Source organism: Arabidopsis thaliana, chromosome 5 (assembly GCF_000001735.4).
Source record: "Arabidopsis thaliana chromosome 5, partial sequence".
NCBI lineage: Eukaryota > Viridiplantae > Streptophyta > Magnoliopsida > Brassicales > Brassicaceae > Arabidopsis > Arabidopsis thaliana.
The window spans coordinates 12,498,522-12,519,962 of record NC_003076.8 but is presented as its reverse complement, the minus strand read 5'-3'; the positions used below and the strand labels follow the sequence as shown (position 1 = coordinate 12,519,962).

The following is a 21,441-nucleotide window of genomic DNA, read 5'->3' as shown; positions in this document are numbered from 1 at the left end:
CTTATTCCGATTAAGCTTGGTAGAAAGTGATAGGTTCGTAACGACAGAGATAGTGTCTCATGTAGTTCTAGTTCGTGTTATCCGGACTAGATAAGACTAGGTGGGCGCTTATACTTTGGGTTGGGATGTGTCTAAAAGAAAAAAAAGGGTGGATTCATTGATAAGAAAAGGTGAAAAAAAAACTCTAGGTGAAGTAAGCTAAAGAAGCAGAAAAAAAAGTCTAGTAAGGTTTTGGGATTTGTAAAGAAAAGAAAAGAGTTCTTGTTAGCTAATGAAGAAGGGCAAAAGTCCTCGGTTTTAAAATTTTTTTAAAAACAGGAACCTTAATTGTTAAAGAAATCCAAATCCGCTAGATGTATCAAAGTGTTGAGAAAGCTTCTCCTAGAGTTAAGAGAAAAGAAAAGAATGATTAGAAAAAGGGCTTAAAAGATTCATGAATACAAAGGGTAGAGTTAAGTTCTTAATGTGGGACTAGAGATAGGATTACCATTAGAGCTTAATTGGTTATACTCTGGGTAGATGGGATCTTATCTCTATATGCATAGCTTGGGACTTACCTTTAGCATTCTACTAAAGCTTAATCATTTTTGAGAGATCCCCTGTTACTGAAGCCTATTCTGTAAGGGACCATCTTTGTCTCTTGACCTTTACCTGAGCCAAATGAGTTTATTGATGATGCATTGCTTGAATCACGTTTCAAAACTAATGAATGTTAAAAGGATTGGTAGATTTGAAAACATGTGTAGGTCGAGCATAAGAGTCGGATTGATTAATAACAAGGCATGGCTAATGTTTTTGAGTAGAATTCGATCATATCGCAGCTTAGAACTACCAAGTTGGACATTGATTTCATTTGATTTTATCTGGTGCTTTAGCTCTGAGTCCCCGCTTTCAAACCTCACCTCCACCTTGTTCTTAATTGTTTGCTTGAGGGCAAGCAAAGACTAAGTTTGGGGGAGTTGATAAGTGTGCATTTTACATCTTTTGAGCATCCATTTGTTATCACTTTAGCATCATATCACCACTGTTTTATACCATTTCTTATCATTTTCATCACTTTGCATGTTTATGATAGTTTTGCATGCATGTTGCATATTTGTGTTATTTTCAGGTGATTTGGAGCTGTTGGCGAGCTAATTGGAGGAAGTCGACCTGACGATATCAACACTCGACCCCCTGGTTGAGTAGATGGCTTCGCAACTTCAACAAACCACTCGACCCCCTGGTCGAGTAGAAGGCCTCATCACTTCACACGACCACTCGACCTCGTGGTCGAGTATCATCATCTCCACCACCTGACCATCACTTGATCACACTACTCGACCCCCTGGTCAAGTACCTCCATCACCTTCACTCGACCACCCACTCGATTGCACGGCCGAGTCTCACCATCATCACACACTCGATCGACCACTCTACCACCAAGCCGAGTACCACCATCTCCATCACTCGACTTCATACTCGACTGCCAGCTTCAGAGTTTTCTCCATTCCGCACTCAACCAGACACTCGAGCACAAGGAAGAAAAGAAGACTCCAGCTTATCACTTGACCATTCAATACTGTGTCGTTTTGAGTATTAGGGTTTCGGAATATTTTGCTATAAGTTGCATGTATTTTACATTTTCAAAAACTAAGTTTTATTCCGCAGACACTGTGTTCTTGACCTTTTTGTAATCTGAATTTCTCTTAATCTATTCAGTATTTGCTTTTGATTTCGTTTACTAAGTTGTTCATCCTGTTATATCCTACTATTACTCTGTTGCTATCATGTTTTCATTCTTATCATCGTTTATGTTCTCTCCAATGATGTATGGGTACTGACTAGGTTTCTGAGGATGGGTTAGAGAAGTTTAGAATTCTCATTATGGTAGGTGGTTGAGTTTGATTTATAGATCCCTTCTAGATTAGTTGTTCTTAATGCCTATTGCTTTCTGATCAACTAGAATTTGAGCCCATACATTTCCGCGCCCAAAAGTTGTTCGATGAAATGTCTGAACACTTATTCCATAGATTCGTGGCTCTGTACCAAGGTATTGGTTGCAGGGAGCGTTTTGGCTTCAACTTGTTGATTCGTAATGCCTGTTAGGTTAGCTTTTGTCAATGGTGATTGAGTTTGGGACTGGTTTAACTTGAGGGTCTCTGTTGCGGTGGCACTTAGATTTGGTTATCAAACTTGTTGTCTAGGGATAATTTATTGAGCATGCCAATCACTTGTAAACTGAGGAAACGAAACTACTCAATTACCCCATCCTCGGGAATTCCTCATCACTTGTTTACTGCATCTTGTTACATGTTGCTTAGTTTTTACTATTTTTGCCTGTTACTAGACCTGATACTCGACCACCCAGTTGTCTGGAAATAGACTGTGCAGTTGAGTATCCTTGTTACATTTTCTGTCTATTAGTCGACCTATCACTCGACCACACCCAGGGCTTGGCAACAAGCTGTGTTGGTCGAGTGCTTTTCTATTCTTCTAGATTTTCTGTTTCCTGCATGTTCACTTAGGACTGCTAGAACACCCCAAAACCTGTTATTGCTTGGCTTGATTCTGTGAACTCTGATTGCATCTTGATTGCTAGCATCACATCCATTTGGATTGACAACCTAAAATACTACAACGACATGATTGATGTTTTAGGATAATTGACTAGAAACCTATTATCACTTGACATTGTCCGCCGTGTAGCAGATCATGGGTTTTGGGAATTAGGTTCTTTGATAGCCTCTGGACCTGACTTCCTGACTATGGTTTTCGATCGCAGTGTTCTTGCCGAAGCTGATATTGATGAGTTTGTTTTCGTAACTTCGCATGCCAATGTAGATTCTGTGTACCGCCCTTTGTTTTTGCGTTGTTTGGAACGTGGCAACCAGATGCACAGTTTGTTGAAGGCTTACGCGTTCGGTTGACCTCCTTGGTGCGACATGTCCAGCCAGCATTTATGCAAGGTTTTCACTAGGTCTAGTTCTTGTTTGTTCAGGTTCTTATGACGAGGGTATGCAAGCGATGTAGGCCTTTTTCTCGGATTCCTTCTAATGAGGCAGCTGTGTCAATTGCTGAAATGGTTTTACATCAAACTGCTACCTTCCGCTTACCAAGGTGTGGTTGGTTTGACTATACGTTTGTATTTGGCTATGATCTCCCTCACTTTTTTCTAAACAACAACACTGTCGAGAACCTCTGTCGTCGTTGTTTTGTGTATTTTTTTGCAATTCGCTTTCAGGAATTATGCTAATCAACTACTTTGTTTCTCTCATGTACTTTCCTTTATGTTTTAGGCCATGTTCTCATCACCTTTTATCTCGACATGTCATATTTTCCAGCATGTTCTGTACCCGCCTTAATGTATTTCTATTCCTTGTTCAATTTGCACGCTTCTTACAATAAGCAGGTACACCATAAGAAGCATTTTTATTCATAGGAACCGGACACATCATTTGTTTTTGATGCTCAACATCTTAATTATACAAACTGGATATAACCATCCTTGGTGTATACATTAAAGTTACTTGATGGAGTAGGGCTTATTCTCAGGCGTGTCTCCCCAAGAAACAAAAGAACCTTTCGATATTGCTGCTGCAGGGCTGTGTCCATTCGCCACTGCCTAGCGTTCCAAAAAAAATTACTTTCCCGCTACACATTATTCAGCTTCTTATGTTTCAAAAATTTTTCCTTTTATTTTACAGAACCTACCACAAGTATTAACAGCTAAAGTTCACAAACAATTCCAATACCGCATAATTAACTACAAAGTAATCTATAAACAGCTGCACTAACCTTAACGAGGCATGTTAGAGCAAGTAGCTCTGTTATGACCTGTTTCACCGCATGTAAAACATTTATGCGGTCTACGGTTGAGGCTCTTCTGTCCCTGTCACATTAAAATCTCTATTAGTGTAACATTGGGTCTACTTATTTCAATATGTATACTTTGACGTACCGTATACTCCCCCGTAGAAGGGATCCTTCTCTTCCTTCTACGTCCTGGACCATTCTCGTTCTTAGGAGGCAGAAATTTAGTCTCTTGCACTGTTGGAGGGATGACTTCATCACTTTCATTAGACACATGATAAATAAACATTTCATATGCCCCGCAGAATTGTGTAACCGTGTAATGGTTACCTACCAATTCCGTCACAAGGACTTCTTTCTTTCTTGCTGCAGCTAAAGCTTGGTAGAAGAGTATTTCCAGCTTCCAAAATTGCAAGCAAGTACAGGTCTTCATTGCAAGGTCCACGTAGTACTGCTTTACGCCAGACCCAACTTGAAAACTCCATTCTGAAACAGCTTTAACAGGTAAACCAGCAGAAGCCTTATGGTGCCGAAGGAGTAGCTCGTTAACCTTTGGCGTGATGATTTCTCACAAACAAATTAGTTTTTTTGCTTTCTCCCGTCTGAAACAAAATCACTCCATCAGCTTTATTCTGATAGACTCCAGTATAGACACAATTGGTAGCTCAACAATTTTTGCTATAGCACCGTTCAACACTTCAGCAATGTTACTACTCATGATGTTATAGCGTTTAGCCTGACAATACGCTTGAGTCCAATGTTCAAGTGGAATAGCATCCAAATAGGCTGCACATTTCTTGCTTCGCTTGACAATCTCATTGTACCATTCTTTAAAGTCGCTAAAATTGAATGCCCGAGCAGCTCGACAAACAAGCGCTGAGATTCATATCCCCGGACTCTTCGCCCTTACGTTCCTTTCAATGTGCACAGTACATGCACCATGAAATGCTAGAGGAAACACTTTTCTAACTCCTGCATAAATTGAACGGTGGCGATCTGAATCAATGACTAGATACTCTGCATCAGGGATGAGCTGGCTCAGTTGCGTAAAGAACCAGGTCCATGCTAAGTCATTCTATGCGTCAACAATTGCAAAAGCAATTGGATACACCTGAAAGTTGGCGTCTTGCATATTTGCAGCCATTAGAACTCCTTTAAACTTTGTCTTGATAACAATTCCATCAACAAGTATAACCTTCCTCATAAACTTAATACCAGCTATACTTGCACCTAAAGAAAAGAACAGATACTTGAATTGCTTTGGAACCAAACCTCCACCAATATATTCCAGTTTGTATATCGTTCCCGGATTCCCTTTCTGCAACAAATACAAGTACACTGCTAGTAATTTGTAGCTCTGTTCATCACTTCCGCGGCTTTTCATAATAGCAGCCTCCTTTGCATACCATGCCTTCATATATGTGATAGAAACCTTCAACTCAGCTAGAATTATATCTGGAATATCGACAGCACGAGGACCAGGCAACCCGTTAGCATACTTCCCTTTCAATACCTCTGCAATCATTTTTGCTGACGCTTGCTTCTCATACTGTGAACGGGCCAATATTGAGCAGCTATGAGTAAGAGTGGCTGTGTGGATTTCAAAATTCTCTGAGAATTCTGAAACTCGATGAGCAAATACTCTCCACCGACACCTCTTCAGATCTAATTTATCTATCCTGAAATGGAACAATCTCTTGATGGCATATATAGCCAAAGTGTTTTGAAAATCCTCCTTATCTTTAAACAGACGGCCAATGTATATTGCATCTTCTTCAGCCGAGACCGTCGCACACACATCTATGTTAGTGAGTTCAAAAACATCGTTAATGACAGGTTATGCATCACGCCTTTGTGTGTAGTCATGACCAAACTCTCCCAAAGATACTGCTTCAGTGTAGCCAGCATCACATACATAGGGAGTCTGTACTGGGAATTGGGTTGGTGCAACCATTGCAGGGGAAGCAGTTTGTAGTCCAAGGTAGGCAGCTTCAAATATAGAGGAATCTTGTGATGCGTCTGGGGTTGCAGCAGTAAAATCATTAGAAGGCGCTGGTCCTCGAGGGTATGCAGCATTTAAACCAGAGAAACTTTCTCTTGCTTGCTGATTTGGAGATGTAAATGCAGCAAAGCCTGAATATGATGGCCTAGCGTCTTTGTTTCCAACACCAACTGCAGGGGAAACAGTGAATCCTCCGCCCATCGCTGTGCCAACGTCTGCGAAACCAGAATTTCCTGATGAGACCCCATCTTCCACATTAGGTGAATTAAACCTTCCATATTGTTTTCCATTACAATCATTGCCTTCAACGATGGCATCAGCAGCATCACGTTTTTTTCTGGCACTTTCCATGTACGCCAGCACTGATGTCCCAATATCCTCTTCTCCGGGAGCAAGTGATGGCCTATTAATAGCTGATGCTGTATCAGGTCCTTCTTGATGTGCCATGCCTAAAAACCGAGGAGACTCATCAAATGCATAGATGTCTATCAAATGCTAGATCCAAATATCATCATCAGAAATATTAGCATCTGAACCAGACCAACACACACCATCTATGTTGGAATCATCGGTATTATCCTTGACCATAGGTTCGTCCTGACTCTCTTTGCATTTCCCTTTTCCTTTCGACTATCTACGACGCTGATTCTCACGGTTCTCAGCTGCTTCAACTTCTCTTATAAAATCTTCATCAACATCAGACGGAAATGTTGAATAAACTGAGGACCATCTGTATCATTGTCTTCAGAATGATGAGACATCGATGCTCTACGAGCATCTCCTAGTCTGATCATGGCACATTGCTCAGGTGCAGCGACATGGTCAAGTACAGCTTCTGTAATTTGGTTGTTAGTGAAACATGAGTCACCATAAGTTGATTCAACAGAGTGAAATCTGATCGCACCATTCGAACCTGAAGCTTCATTGTCTAGAAACAGCCTTCTCCTAATCCCACCGAACTTGTTCTCATCTAACTTAGTTGTCTCCAGCAAACCTGGAATATTTGGCATTAAAGTGTCAAAAGCAGCATAGGTGTTATTGCCACCTATATCGTTTGTCTTAGCTGCAAGAACATGACAAAGCTGCCTCATTCGGGTGCCAACATCCTCAAGAGGTTCTGGTTCAAGAGAAAGCAACAAATTGAGATGCACTGCAGTTTCCTTTACACTCAAGAAATTCCTGAGGCTCATGTTGCTCGTGATCATTACTGGAGGCCTTGAATTCACTGCAAATACAGACAGCTGACACGACAGCCATTAATTTAATTTGGGTTTTAAACCAAGTCCATCTAGCTCAAACTTCGTACGCACACGCAATAATAGCTCGTCGTAGCTCATATCACAACTCATAGATATACTTCGGGCATAAACTTCTTTCGCAATGTAGAAATCCCATATCCCCTCACTATAAGAAAAATGAATATTAATAGCACTAAAAGATAGCATTTAACGTGTTTTTGCTATAATTGATTTATACATAACTTATTTATAGCGTTTCTAAATTAGTAAACGCTACGATATGTTACGCAATAAAAATAATGTTCGCGTCCATAACTTTTCGTGTTCTAATTACTTTGTGATAGTACATACAACTTATAAAACGTTATTGTAAAATTAACAAAATTATAAAAATATTCTCATTGTCCGCCTTAGTAAAAAATTGGGCTCCAAAATTTTTAAAAAAAACCCTAAAAATATTTATTTTCCCTCTCACTCTCTCCATAAGCTCATATCGTCCGCCTCCCTTCCATTCACCAGCATCTCTTTTTCCAGAAACCCTAATATCACCAAATTTTCTTCTCCCCAATCCCATATACCTCCATCAAGGATTCCATCATCATCACCAGTTACGACCTCGTTCTCCAAGCCTTTGATTTCGTCGACGCTCTTGCTTAACTTTTGTCGGAATGGTTCACCGGTTACAACCTCGCTCTCTAGTTTTCCCTTCCAATCGTTCTTGCTTCATCAACCGCCGAGAAGAAGGTAAGATAGTACAGATCTAGAATCGATTTTAGTGTTTTTGTATTGTGTTCTATGTGTAGAACTTATTAGATCGATTGGATTTTGAATCTTTTCTTGCAAAGTTGGAGTCTCTGACTTCTATTATGCTTGAAGCGACTACTCAGTTCTCTTTTTCTCTTTTGTACTCGTCAATGGCAGCTTCTATTCTTCTCAATCATGTTTTGCAAAGTAGTAGCTCAATATCTCTTTGAGAGGCCGCATGGTTTCAGATCTAATTTTGTTTTGAGTTTTGAACTTGATTCTTGCTTATCACATATCAGACTTGCTATTGTAAAAACTCTTGTTGATTAGAAGTGATGACATGCCTTTTAGATTCTTCGTGGTGTGGTAAGATTCTCAGCGGCGTTTCTTTTTTGAATCTCTGATTTTTGGTGTCTCAATGTGAAACAGGGTGATACATTCAACATTTCTCATTACATCATAGACTAAGGTTCAATACATTCAACAAATCTTGGTAATCTAAGTTAAATCAAATTGAGTTGTGTTTGTTTTGATCTTGATGGTTTTTCAAATTGAGTAGTGTTAGTCATATATCTTTTTCGTTTTTGTTTACTTTTGAATGTGATGCTTTAGATACTTGATTTAATGACTAATCCCTTCAAATATCTAACTTTAGTTATTGAATTTGTGTTCTTTCATTTGTTGCAGGTGAGATATTTCAGTTCATGCAATTTACATGAGGAAATCTATCGAAAAGGTTTTGTTATTTGTATTTTGCTCTTGAGATTATAGTTGCTAAATATGATGAGTAAGATTTTGAAGCGCCAAGCATGAACTGTTACTTTCGATGTTGGTTTTTGTTTTTCTTTGCAGGAGAGATGTGAGAATACGATGGACTATGTAATTACGTTGATGATCGAAGTTTCAAAGATTAGAAGTCCAAGAGTATGGGACATTCACAAGTTTAAATACAAGAGTTGTTTGAATACCCTTTCTCTTTTCATTATGTACTTTTACTTTGTAATGTAAGTTTTTTGTATCACTGTTTCATTACATAATAAAAAAATAACATTTTTCACTTTTAATTTGTCAAATTGTCTAGAAACCAAAAAATTATCCCAGCAAATTATAATTTCACTACAATTTAGTGTAACAAATAATAGCAAAATATAATTGCTATTGTTGAGTATACGATTGCAAAGAACAAAACGCTATATATAATGGAAATATGATAGCAATACCAAAAACCGCTATAAAAAGTGGCGAACCTATTATCACGGACGATGATAGATCGCTTCTTAAAACGCTATCGTATCGTAAGATAGCGTTATTCAACCGCTACAGATGACCATATTCTTGTAGTGCCTTTTCAGAGAATTCCCAGCTACTAGCAATGACAAAAACAGGCACATCACCTGCCTCCATAAACACAAGTTTGGAAAAACAAAGCTAGCTAGTTCCTTACCCTCTCTTCATTTCAACACCCATCTCTGAGACAGCCGCATAAAACGTTGATTATAAAACTACCCTGAGGTACAATACACTATATCACCCAACAAATCCAAATAAACTTCTAATATAGTCTTTAACATTTGAAAATAACACATCCCCTACATATATGACATGTATAGTCATCCATATACAACATAATCGGAAACAGCTATAGTGGCCAAATGTCGAAATGCAGAGAGAGTACAAATCAGTATCTGTGATTCCATAACGATGTCGACACAATTATCGTTGCAGTTCTCGAACACTTGATGCAAGTTTCTGCAGAAGGCGAAAATTTTGTAGCAGTGTACACATGAACAGCTCCAGCAACAGTTAAACCCGACCCAATCTGAGCCACACAAATCGCAGATTATACAGTGCCGCCGGTCAAATCGATGAATAGACGGCGGAGTGAGGAAGGATTCGAAATCGCTGCCCTCCTGCACCAAAACCTAAGGGTAAAATCGATTTTTCTCAACATAGATAATGACATTTTCGAAAGACCATTTCGTTTATGGCAAGTCCATTAGTTTTGGGCCAAAAATGGCATTTTTGACAATAATCCCAAATAAAAATTGCAAATAAGAAAGGGTAGAATTGAAAAGGGTAGTGTGGAAAGGGTATTCTCAGCAATTATTCAATAAAATTTGATGAAATTTAATATAATAAATTAAAATTACCAAAATTTGAAATTACTTTATATATAAAAAAATCTATACTATTAAAATTACACAACAAATCCTGAGCAGTCACATTATAAGTCAAACATTTTTAAATCTAATTAATTAACATATTAAAATATATTTAACCAAAATTTGATTTAAAAATAAAATTTTTTAAAATTTAATATAATAAATTAAAATTACCAAAATTTGAAATTACTTTATATATTAAAAAATCTATACTGTTGAAATTACACAACTAATCCAAAGCAGTCATATTATATGTCGAGGCTATTTGCTTATTAGGACGTCCACATAGGATTTTAAACAACGAATTGCGTTTAGACATGTCAGTAATTAGCATTTTTTGTCATTATGTTAGTTTACATTATTAAATTTTAACAAATTTTTATACTAAGATATTTATGAAAAGGAAAAAAGCTATGGAAAGAAGAAAATCTATAATTCAGTTATTACAATATAGAAATAATAAATTTCTATACTAAGATATTTATGAAAAGGAAAAAAAGTTATCGAAATAAGAAAATGTATAATTCAGTTATTAAAATATAGAAATATTAATGTCATTGTTAGTCACACTATGTTAGCTTCCAAATAAATTAAGAAAAAATCTTAATTCTAAAATAATATAGATAATTAGAATTGGAAAAAGAAATTCAAATATAAGAAGAAGTTTTCTAAAACTTAACAAAATGAGAGTAATAATCAACCGAGCACAAGTTTTTCGAAAGTTTGAAAATTTAAAGTTTAAACGAAAAAGAAAAGCTTAATGAAGTAAAGAAAAACTTCTTCTTAACAACCAAAGAAACTAATAAAGTCCTAAATAATAAAGCAATGGTATCTAAATAAACATCTATTGATCATTGATAGTCGATCAAAGATTTTATTCTTGAAAGTTCAAATAAAATAATTAATTGACTTAACTAAGTTACTTCACGATGAGTTTGAAAAAGGCTTTTACTAATAAGAAAAGAAAGGGATTTCAAAGAACATATTTGAAGCATATGAAAACTTTGGAAGGTATGACATGTACAACTTAAAAAAAACAGAAGATGATGGAAAGAGACACCGTAGGAAATAAGTATGTGAAAGATTATTTCACAAGAAGGTGAAGTTGAAACAACCCGACCCATTTTTTTTTTTTTAAAACATAATTAAATATACCCATACATATCTAATTAAACCAACCAATAAAATAACAATTAAACCGCAAGTCAAAAATACTATTATATGAATAAATAAATAATTCGACCAACAAAACTAAGAATAACTAACAAATCCTAACCGGGTTCCAATAACCAAAAACACAAAAATAAAACAAACGAGTTTTTAGATCATCCTCTCTTCCTTGCCATGATTCCACGATCACACTTTATCTTTACCTGCATCAATAACACAATGAGATGCGTAAGTATTATCATAAATACTTAGTGAGGCGATCCTCCCATCTACGAGCTATACACACAAGCAAATAAAAGGGTATAATCACAAATACAATACAAACAAACCAGTCATTGAACAATTCACCCAAAACATATTCACGACACCTACATATCATCACACAAAACAAATCACACAACCCAATCACTCAGATAAGCTCATGGTCACGCACTCACCTTAACAAATTGAATCTAATAACAATTAAACTCAGGAGAGACTCTCCTTGCGTCTAAAACATTCCAGAAACGTCCTACAACAAATCACAACCAAAAGCAACCTTGAAGGAAACTGGACATGAAAAACAGAAACAAACAACCTCAAAGACGAACCCCTAAAATACAAACTAACCGTTAACTATTAAATCGCTCCAGTGAAACGTTAGTCCTAGACGTTACGCAGCTTCCCACAAAATATCGTCCCGATCGGAAAACAGACGAGACCACGATCTCAATTTCAATCCCCGCTGGTCTTAATTTACGTCTGAGAAAACGTGTCTCACGAAACTGCGAATAACTCAACCAATTTTAATCCAAATCAAGTTCTGTAAACTGGAGAATAACAATAAACGACTTGGGAATAACTCTACCAAATTTCGTTACCTTTGATCACGATTTGATATGACCAAACTGATTTCTCCCAAACCCTAACGATTATACTTCTTCTCCCTCTCTCTCTTTTTCTCCTTTATAAAACGAAAAGTGGCTAACTAAAACCCTAATTTCGAGTTTCCTTCTTTTATAGGCACACTCTAGGGTTTCCAATTAACCCAACAAATTAAACCGGATGATTTAAAAACAAACATATCCGATTTTCCGGTTCACGGGCGTTACAATTCTCCCCCACTAACATAGATTCGTCCTCGAATCTAGCTTCACCCTTCCACTCCAAGGAACAACGTGCAACCATCACTACGGTCCGCACTCCATCCAACCAGACCCCCTCTAGGTCTCTCTATCTAGTCGATATACTCACGATTTACTAGTCATTGTTGCTCACAACTCACTCTCCACTCTCAGACCGCAATCTTCGAGCATAAACCGTTACTCTCAGGCCTCGGCCTACAGTATCTCGGGTATTACACGTATTATCTTCCCCACTCAAGGTCAATCCCTGAGTTGTGTCGGATCACTCTCAGCCACAAAGTCATCGAGTTCCGACACTTGGAGAAAATAATACCTCAAAACTGGCTCTCGGGTCGTCACCCTAAAGCGTGCTCTCGGATCGTCACCCGAAGCCACCGTACCCCTCGCACTCTAAAGACACCAAGTCCCTCGAGTTACCGGTACCTCAGGAGCATACCCCGCTCCTCACGAGTCGTTGGGACCCTCATGTCCCTCGAGCAAACAATACTAAACGCTTTCGAGCATATCTCCAGACTCTCTCATGGATTCGCGTAAGACATCTCTATGCCTCACCATCCATCATATCCCCTCGTGAACATCCTTATGACCAACTCCCGTCCATCTCATAAACACACCTTTTTCTTAGGTTGTTTACTCAAACTTTCCAAAAATAGACAAGTCCTTTCTGGGAAACTTTTCATTTTTGGAAACCGCACAACACATTCTTAAATAAGACAACTCAAGTCAAATCCAAGAAATAAAATACTCATATTATTAATCATCAAATATCATGATCGTTACAACTCCAAACGAAAATACAAATGAAAGAGAAATAAGAACAACAACTCAAAAGCTCAAAAACTCAATAACACTGAAACTGGAAACCAAGGATAGGCAAACTCATGCAGCAACCTGCTTCTCGAACAAATTCTTGAACCTTGCCTTCATCCTCGCCTCTGGCTCCCAAGTCTCCTCTGTCACACCATCGCAGTCCCACAGGACTTTGATCAAAGGAATCTTCTTCCACCGAAGTTGCTTGATCCTCTTCTCGAGAACCCTCACTGGTCTCGCCTCCAAAGTCATGTTGGGCTGAAGATCCTCTGGAATCTTAGCCAACACCTCATCATCCTTGTGAAGACACTTCCTCAACATCGACACATGAAAGACCTTGTAAAACGCACGCATAACATCAGGCAACTCTAACCTGCATGCGACTGGTCCCACCCTCTCAACAATCCTGAACGGACCCATGTACCTCAAACTCAACTTAGTCTCTGAGATAGACCTGTTTGGACCTCGCAACATGGCCATCTTGAGATACACTCTGTCCCCAACCTCAAACTCAAGCTCTCTCCTCCTCTTGTCAGCATAACTCCGCTGTCGATCCTGAGCTTCCTTCATGTTCAACTTAAGAACCCGGATCCTCTCCGTGGTCTCCTGAACATAATCTGCACCATATATGCTCCTCTCCCCCACTTGGGTCCAGCATAACGGTGTCCTGTATGGCCTCCCGTACAACGCCTCAAAAGGAGCCATCCTAATACTCGCCTGATAGCTGTTGTTATAAGCAAACTCTACCAGAATCAAGTGATCCGCCCAATGACCTCCCCAATCTAAGACACACATCCGCAACATATCCTCAAGCGTCTAAATAGTCCTCTCAGATTGCCCATCTGTCTGTGGATAATAAGCTGGCTCATCTGCACCTTAGTGCCCATCTCTGCCTAAAAGGCTCTCCAAAACGCAAAAGTAAACTTGAAATCCCTGTCTGATACAATACGCACAGGTACTCCATGCAACTTCACGATCTTGCTCACATATTTCTTAGCCAACAAAATCATAAGAGAAAATGTGCTGACTTAGTCAGACGGTCCACGATCACCCAAATAACATCTTTGGTTCGCGACACAGGCAATCCAACCAAAAAATCCATCGTGATAAAATCCCACTTCCACTCAGGAATGGGTAAACTCTGCAACAGGCCACCCAGCACCTGATGTTCAGCCTTAACTAACTAGCATACATCGCACTCTACGACCCAATTAGCTACATCCCTCTTCATCCTGACCCACTGATAATACCGCTTAAGGTCTCGATACATCTTAGTCGCTCCTGGATGAATGGAAAACATGCTCGCATGAGCCTCACTCAAGATCTCCCGTCGCAACTCCTCATCCTTAGGCACACAAACTCGCCCATGCACAAGGATAGTCCCATTAGCTGCAAACTGATACTCAGAGCCCTCTGCCTTAGAAGCCGCAATCAACCCCTCATCCTTCTTCTGAGCTAACCGAACTCTAGTCAGAAGATCTGCTCGATCCACAGCTTCCAATCCCAATGGCTCTCGTGCCACAGCACACAACCGCAAAGCACCAATCTCACTCACCAAGGCCTCAACACTCTGCCCTAGAGCCGCACCCACGCGCTTACGGCTCAACGCGTCTGCAACCACATTAGCCTTACCAGGATGGTAAGCTATCTCAAGATCATAATCAGCCACCAGCTCCATCCATCGCCTCTGCCTCAGGTTCAGCTCTGGCTAAGTGAAGATATACTTCAAACTCTTATGATCTGTGAACACCTGCACTTTCCCGCCATAAAGATAAGACCTCCAAATCTTCAAGGCAAACATTACCACAGCCATCTCCCAATCGTGAGTAGGATAGTTGCCCTCATGCTTCCTCAACTCCCATGATGCATAAGCAATAACTTTCCCACGCTGCATCAGAACACAACCCAAACCAACTCTCGAGGCATCAATATACACTATGTAAGGCTCTCCATGCTCTGGCAATGCTAACACTGGTGTACTCGTCAACATCTCCTTTAGACTCATGAAACTCTCCTCGCTCTCCGGTGACCACACAAAAGGAACATCCTTCCCTGTCAGGTTTGTCATCGGCTGTGCCATACTCGCAAACCCCTTGACGAACCTCCTATAATACCCTGCCAACCCAAGAAAACTTCTGATCTAAGTGGCATTCGTCGGTCTAGGCCAATCTCTAATAGCCTCAATCTTCTTTGGATCTACTGAAACTCCCTCTGCAAAAACAATGTGACCCAAAAAACCCATCTCTCTCTGCCAGAAACTGCACTTGCTCAACTTAGCGAACAACTTCTGCTCTCGCAGTTTCTCCATCACTCTCCTCAGATGTTCCTCATGCTCCTCAGGACTCTTAGAATACACCAGAATGTCATCAATAAAGATGATCACAAACTCATCCAAAAACTCTTGGAACACGCTGTTCATCAACCTCATGAACGCTGCAGGTGCATTAGTTAAACCTTTCGGCATCACCACGAACTCAAAATGTCCATATCTCGTCCTGAAAGAAGTCTTGCGAACATCTGCCTCTGCTATCGGGATCTGGTGATAACCCGACGTCAAATCAATTTTGGAGAAACAAGTAGCACCCCTCAACTGATCCAACAACTCATCGATCCTTGGCAAAGGGTACTTGTTCTTCACAGTGACACGGTTCAACCCCCGGTAGTCAATACATAAGCGGAAACTCCCGTCCTTCTTCGTCACAAATAACACCGGCGCTTCCCAAGGTGAAGTACTAGGACGAATGAATCCCTTACCCAATAAATCCTCTAGCTGCTTCTTTAGCTCTGCCATCTCTGCTGGAGCCATCCTGTAGGGTGCCTTATACAACGGCGCTGTCCCTGATTCTAACTCAATCGTGAAAGGATCAGACCGTGATGGCGGTAATCCCTGCAACGATTGAAACACATCCTTGAACTCCTGAACAACTCGAATGTCGCTCACTGCTAACTGCCCCACAGACTCCGGCATAGATATCGTCACTAGGTAAGCCTCACAGCCCTTCTCGATCATTTTCTCTGCCTGCACTGCTGAGATGACGAGACTCCCTGAGGTAGGTCTCACTCCCTAATAAACCAACCTCCCCTCTGGCCGTTCAAAAGAAACTCTCCCACGGTGGCAGTTAAGATGTACTCTGTAATGATCCAACCAATCCATTCCTAGAATAACATCATACAACTCTACAGGGCTGATAATCAAATTTGCTGGCATCGACTCCCCTACAATCTGAATATCCACACCCTTCGCTCTCCCTAGAACCGCTAAAAACTGCCCTCCAGCAACCTTGACGGCTCCAAACTGCTCACCAGGATCCCCACGGATGTTGCCGCGCGAGACACATGCGGGGTAATGAAGTAATGCGATGCTCCAGAGTCAAACAACACATGGGCCTCTACACCGCCCACTAATAAGGTCCCTAAACAAACTTCATGTGCTAAGAACCCTAACATTCATCACAAAACAATAATATCCAAAACAACAGAAATAATTCACAAAGTCTGAGTCTCAGAAATCATACCAGTATTCGCTCTGTTGCTGGTACCGCCTATCTCACGCGTAGTGTAACCTTGCGGTAACTGCTGCACTCCCTGCTGCACCTGCGCTCCTTGCTGCACCGCCGGCTGTACTACTGCCACTGTCATCCGCTGCAGCTTAGGACAATTCGGCCTGAGATGTCCCCTCTCCCTGCAGTGGTAGCACTCCCTCGTCTCAGCTCGCTGCGTGCAATCTGCTACCTTGTAGTCAAGGCTCCCACAAGAAAAACATCCTTCACGACCACCCTGTCTACCTCTAGAAGGATGATCCCACTTCCTTTTCTGCCCCTGCGCAGGCTCGCCGCCCTTGCTAGGTGCCACCTGCTGCTGAGTCTTCTTCGGTTGTACCGCTGGACTCACTGCCACCACCTGCCTCTGAAGGTCCTCCTCTACCTCAGCAGCCGTCTCCACCAGTACCGCCTTCGTGGCATACCGCGACACTCTACACCGCACCCTCAAATCCGGTCGAAGTCCCCTCAAGAACCTCCTCATCTGGGCCTGGTCATCCTCCATGCCCCGACCCGCATACACCAAGAGTCGGTTAAACACCCGGTCATACTCCCGAACCGACCGTTCACCCTGTGTCAGCTCAAGAAAATGCGCCTCCATACGGTCGAGCGCCTATTGCGGAAAGTACTTGGCATTAAACTCAGCCACGAAATCTACCCAAGACATATCCGCCTGCCTTCTCCTTGCACTCACACTCCACCACCATAAATGTGCATCCCCCTCTAGAAATGCACTGCCAGATCCACCCGATACTCCACCGGGCATCTGTTCGAACCAAAGTTCCGCTCAACCCGCGACCTCCAACTGTCAAATTCCTCAAGACTAGTACCACCAGAAAAATACCCGGTGTCAATCATCTGCAACTGCTCCATCATCCTCAAATAAGATGGAACCTCTTCAGCAACCGCAACCCTCTGCTGCACCTCCGCCACTCGTGGCGCAACTGGAGCCTACACTGGTACCACACCTGGTAACCGCTCCAACAACTGCCTCAGCTGTTCCGCCATACCAACCTCTGGAACCTGGACTCCTCCAGCTGCGGCACCCATCACTCCTGGGCCCTCAGCACCAACGGCATGCACACCGGCACCGATACCAGCTCCACCAGCCCCCACTCCGGCTGCACCAGCTATATCGACACCAAGACCGTCCCAACCCCGGCCTCCACAAACTCAGGCTGCGAACCCACACTCTGCTCAACCGTGGCACTGTGGCCATCACTCTCGCTGGTACCCTCGAGGACTCGTCCCCTACCGCGACCACGACCACGACCACGACCACGAACTTCAGCTCCTCTAACCATCTGCGCTACTTATGAACAAATGGCTAAGAAACAAAAACAAACGAATATATCACAAACAACTTACCGTGGAATCTCATTTAAGGCTCGGAGAAGATGATGCTAGGACTCCAACACACACAATTAACTAAACACTCTATAATCAATCCTCAGTATGCTAACACCCTAGCTCATCCAACATCAATCATCAGGAAAATAATTCGTCAATTAATTTTTTTTTTCTACACATCCTAGAACCGTGATCGCTCTGATACCAAATTAAAACAACCCGACCCATTTTTTTTTTTAAACATAATTAAATATTCCCATAAATATCTAATTAAACCAACTAATAAAATAACAATTAAACCGCAAGTCAAAAATACTATTTTATGAATAAATAAATAATTTGACCAACAAAACCAAGAATAACTAACAATCCTAACCGGGTTCCAATAACCAAAAACACAAAAATAAAACAAACGAGTTTCTAGATCATCCTCTCTTCCTTGCCATGATTCCACGATCACACTTTATGTTTACCTGCATCAATAATACAATGAGATGCGTAAGTATTATCATTAATACTTAGTGAGGCGATCCTCCCATCTACGAGCTATACACACAAGCAAATAAAAGGGTATAATCACAAATACAATACAAACAAACCATTCATTGAACAATTCACCCAAAACACATTCACGACACCTACATATCATCACACAAAACAAATCACACAACCCAATCGCTCAGATAAGCTCATGGTCACGCATTCACCTTAACAAATAGATTCTAATAACAATTAAACTCAGGAGAGACTCTCCTTGCGTGTGAAACAGTCCAGAAACGTCCTACAACAAGTCACAACCAAAAACAACCTGGAAGCAACCTGGACATGAAAAACAGAAACAAACAACCTCAAATACGAAATCTTAAAATACAAACTAATCGTTAACTATTAAATCGCTCTGATGAAACGTTAGCCCTAGACGTCACGAAGCTTCCCACAAAATATCGTCCCGATCGGAAAACAGACGAGACCAGGATCTCAATTTCAATCCCCGCTGATCCTAATTAACGTCTGAGAAGACGTGTCTCACGAAACTGCGAATAACTCAACCAATTTTAATTCAAATCAAGTTCTGTTAATTGGAGCATAACGATAAACAACTTGGGAATAACTCTACCAAATTTCGTTACCTTTGACCACGATTTGATATGACGAAACTGATTTCTCCCAAACCCCTAACGATTCTGCTCCTTCTCCTTCTCTCTCTTTTTCTCCTTTATAAAACGAAACGTGGCTAACTAAAGCCCTAATTTTGAGTTTCCTTCTTTTATACGCACACTCTAGGGTTTCCAATTAACCCAACCAATTAAACCGGATTATTTAAAAACAAACACTATCCGATTTTTTGGTTCACGGGCGTTACAGAAGTGAAGAGGGACTAAGGTGTGTTTGGTCCATGAAGCATTAAAGTTTGGAAGGACATGATTTGATAGTGTTGTTCCTAATCGAATCAATTTGAATCAAGTTCCAGAATATATAAGTTGAGTTCTTTCAGTTTGGGAAGTGTGAAGGTGAAGAGGATTTAAACAATAACATCAAAGGAGAGAAAGTGATAGAGTTTTTTTTTTTTTGTCAAACCTTGTTTTCATTCATTCAAATAGAAACAAGTACAAAGAAAAGAGTTTAAAAAACTCAAAAATTACAACAAGACAACAAGAGGCATTCCCCAATACCAAAGAAAGATAGATAGTGTTCAACGATTTAAAATCCATGAAAGCATTGAGGCAAGGGCAAAGTAGCGCATTGCAACATGAGAGGTCACGGTAAATCGAGAGATCATCCTCGAAGGGTTCGAAGAACGACAGATTAGTCACGGTCGAAAGACATAGTGACGTTGACAAACGAATCAATGATATGATTCTCGCCGGAGCAAGCTGCATTACCCACAGTAACACGATACCAATGATTCGGGAGACTATGGTGCTATAGTCAGGTGAGGGTGGTTTTAAAATCCAAAGCAAATGCGGGTCTCTCCGGTCAAATGCGGCAAAGACGGTGAGGCAATTGGTCTAGAAGATGGAGATGATAATGAGGGTTCGATGCTTGAAGACGATATATGATCTGCTTAGTGGCAAATGAGCATTGAAAAAAGATAATGCAATACCACAAAAGACACATCAACAAGAACGATTCAATTGAAATAGCGCAACGATCTTCAAATCTCTACAAAGATACCACAAAGCCCTAAAGGTAGCTAAAACCAAGGTTCGCATAAGATAAATGGTAAGCCAAACCGTCAATGTTGATACCTCTTTCACATGGAGTCCATGACCATAGAACAGAGGAAATCGACACAAAGAGAGTAATGAGCTTAGCAAAAGAGTAATGAGATCAGACCTGAGGGAGAAAGCTTTAGAGTTATTAAACCAGCAAATGGGCTTGGGCCTTTTTGGATGAATTGGGCCAACTGAAGAGTCTAGGTCCACTGGGGAAAACCCTAGGATCTCTTCAGGATGCCAAAACAGAGAGTGGTTGCGACAGCCGTCCGAGAATGGCGAAGAGATTTGCAGCACATGGATCTTCTCCGATGAATGAAGGATCGATGAGGACAGGCTCTGGCCGTGCTTCGGGTAAGGGGTGAGGTTCCAGGGGTTCACAGCCTTTCCTACACAAGGAACCAGATCCGAAAAAGGGTCTGTCCAAGGAGATGCGAGGAAAGAGTGGGAGAAGGGAAGAGCACAATGTCTCAACTTATCTTCTTCTATTGGTTTTGAAAACCAGTCTGAAACCGACGCAGGGTGAGGGACATTGATTGGAAGGGTTTGAAAAGGTTTCATCAAAAGGAAAACAAAGGGGAAAAGCTTTAAAAGAAAGAAAATAAAAGGGGAGACTAGATAAGAGAAGCGACGGTGAGAAAAACAGGGGTTTGGATCCCGACGCCGGCGAGAGGAGGCGTCACCGGCGCCGGAAGAAGAAAGTGGTAAGGGCTCCTCGATATTCGGGTCTGAGAGAGTAGTTAGATATCACAATTTTGTTTTTGAGAAAGTGATAGAGTTAAGAACCAATTTAGAAGCTAAAACTTTTTATTAGAATAATAGAAAACAAAACTGAGCAGAACAAATATTTTATTCTTAAAAGTTCAAACAAAGAGTTTATTAACTTAACTAACCTATCTTTCGACAAGCTTGGAAAAAGATTTTACTTACAAGGAAAGTAAGAGATTTTTTTTAAAAAAAATATAGAGCAATGTGAAAAGTTTGGAAGATAGCACACGTACTGTTTAGACAAAATCATAAGAGGATGGATAGAGGCACCATAAGAAATAAATATGTAAAAGATTTTTTCACATGAAGGTGAAGTGATGAGGGATTAAGATGTGTTTGTTCTGTGAAGAGTTAAAGCAACAATGGCATGGTTTCATGGTGGTGTTCTTAATTGTATCAACTCGAATAAAGTTTCAAAATATATAAGTTGAGGTTTTTCAATGTGGGAAGCGTGAAGGTGAAGATGATCTAAACTGCAGGAGAGAAGTGATAAAGTTAAGAACCAATTTAGAAGCTAAAACCTTTT

General features: G+C 40.6%; 4 pseudogenes across 4 annotated transcripts; 1 reads left to right on the top strand and 3 right to left on the bottom strand.

The window, feature by feature from the left end:
• Positions 1-660: 660 nt before the first annotated feature.
• On the top strand, positions 661-1,593 carry AT5G33254 (annotated as a pseudogene; the record flags this gene model as incomplete). Its single annotated transcript has 1 exon — positions 661-1,593.
• A 2,187-nt stretch (positions 1,594-3,780) lies between these two features.
• On the bottom strand, positions 3,781-7,239 carry AT5G33253 (annotated as a pseudogene; the record flags this gene model as incomplete). Its single annotated transcript has 1 exon — positions 3,781-7,239.
• Positions 7,240-13,129: 5,890 nt separating this feature from the next.
• On the bottom strand, positions 13,130-17,890 carry AT5G33252 (annotated as a pseudogene; the record flags this gene model as incomplete). Its single annotated transcript has 1 exon — positions 13,130-17,890.
• Positions 17,891-19,529: 1,639 nt separating this feature from the next.
• Positions 19,530-20,891, bottom strand: AT5G33251 (annotated as a pseudogene). The gene has a single exon.
• Positions 20,892-21,441: the final 550 nt, after the last annotated feature.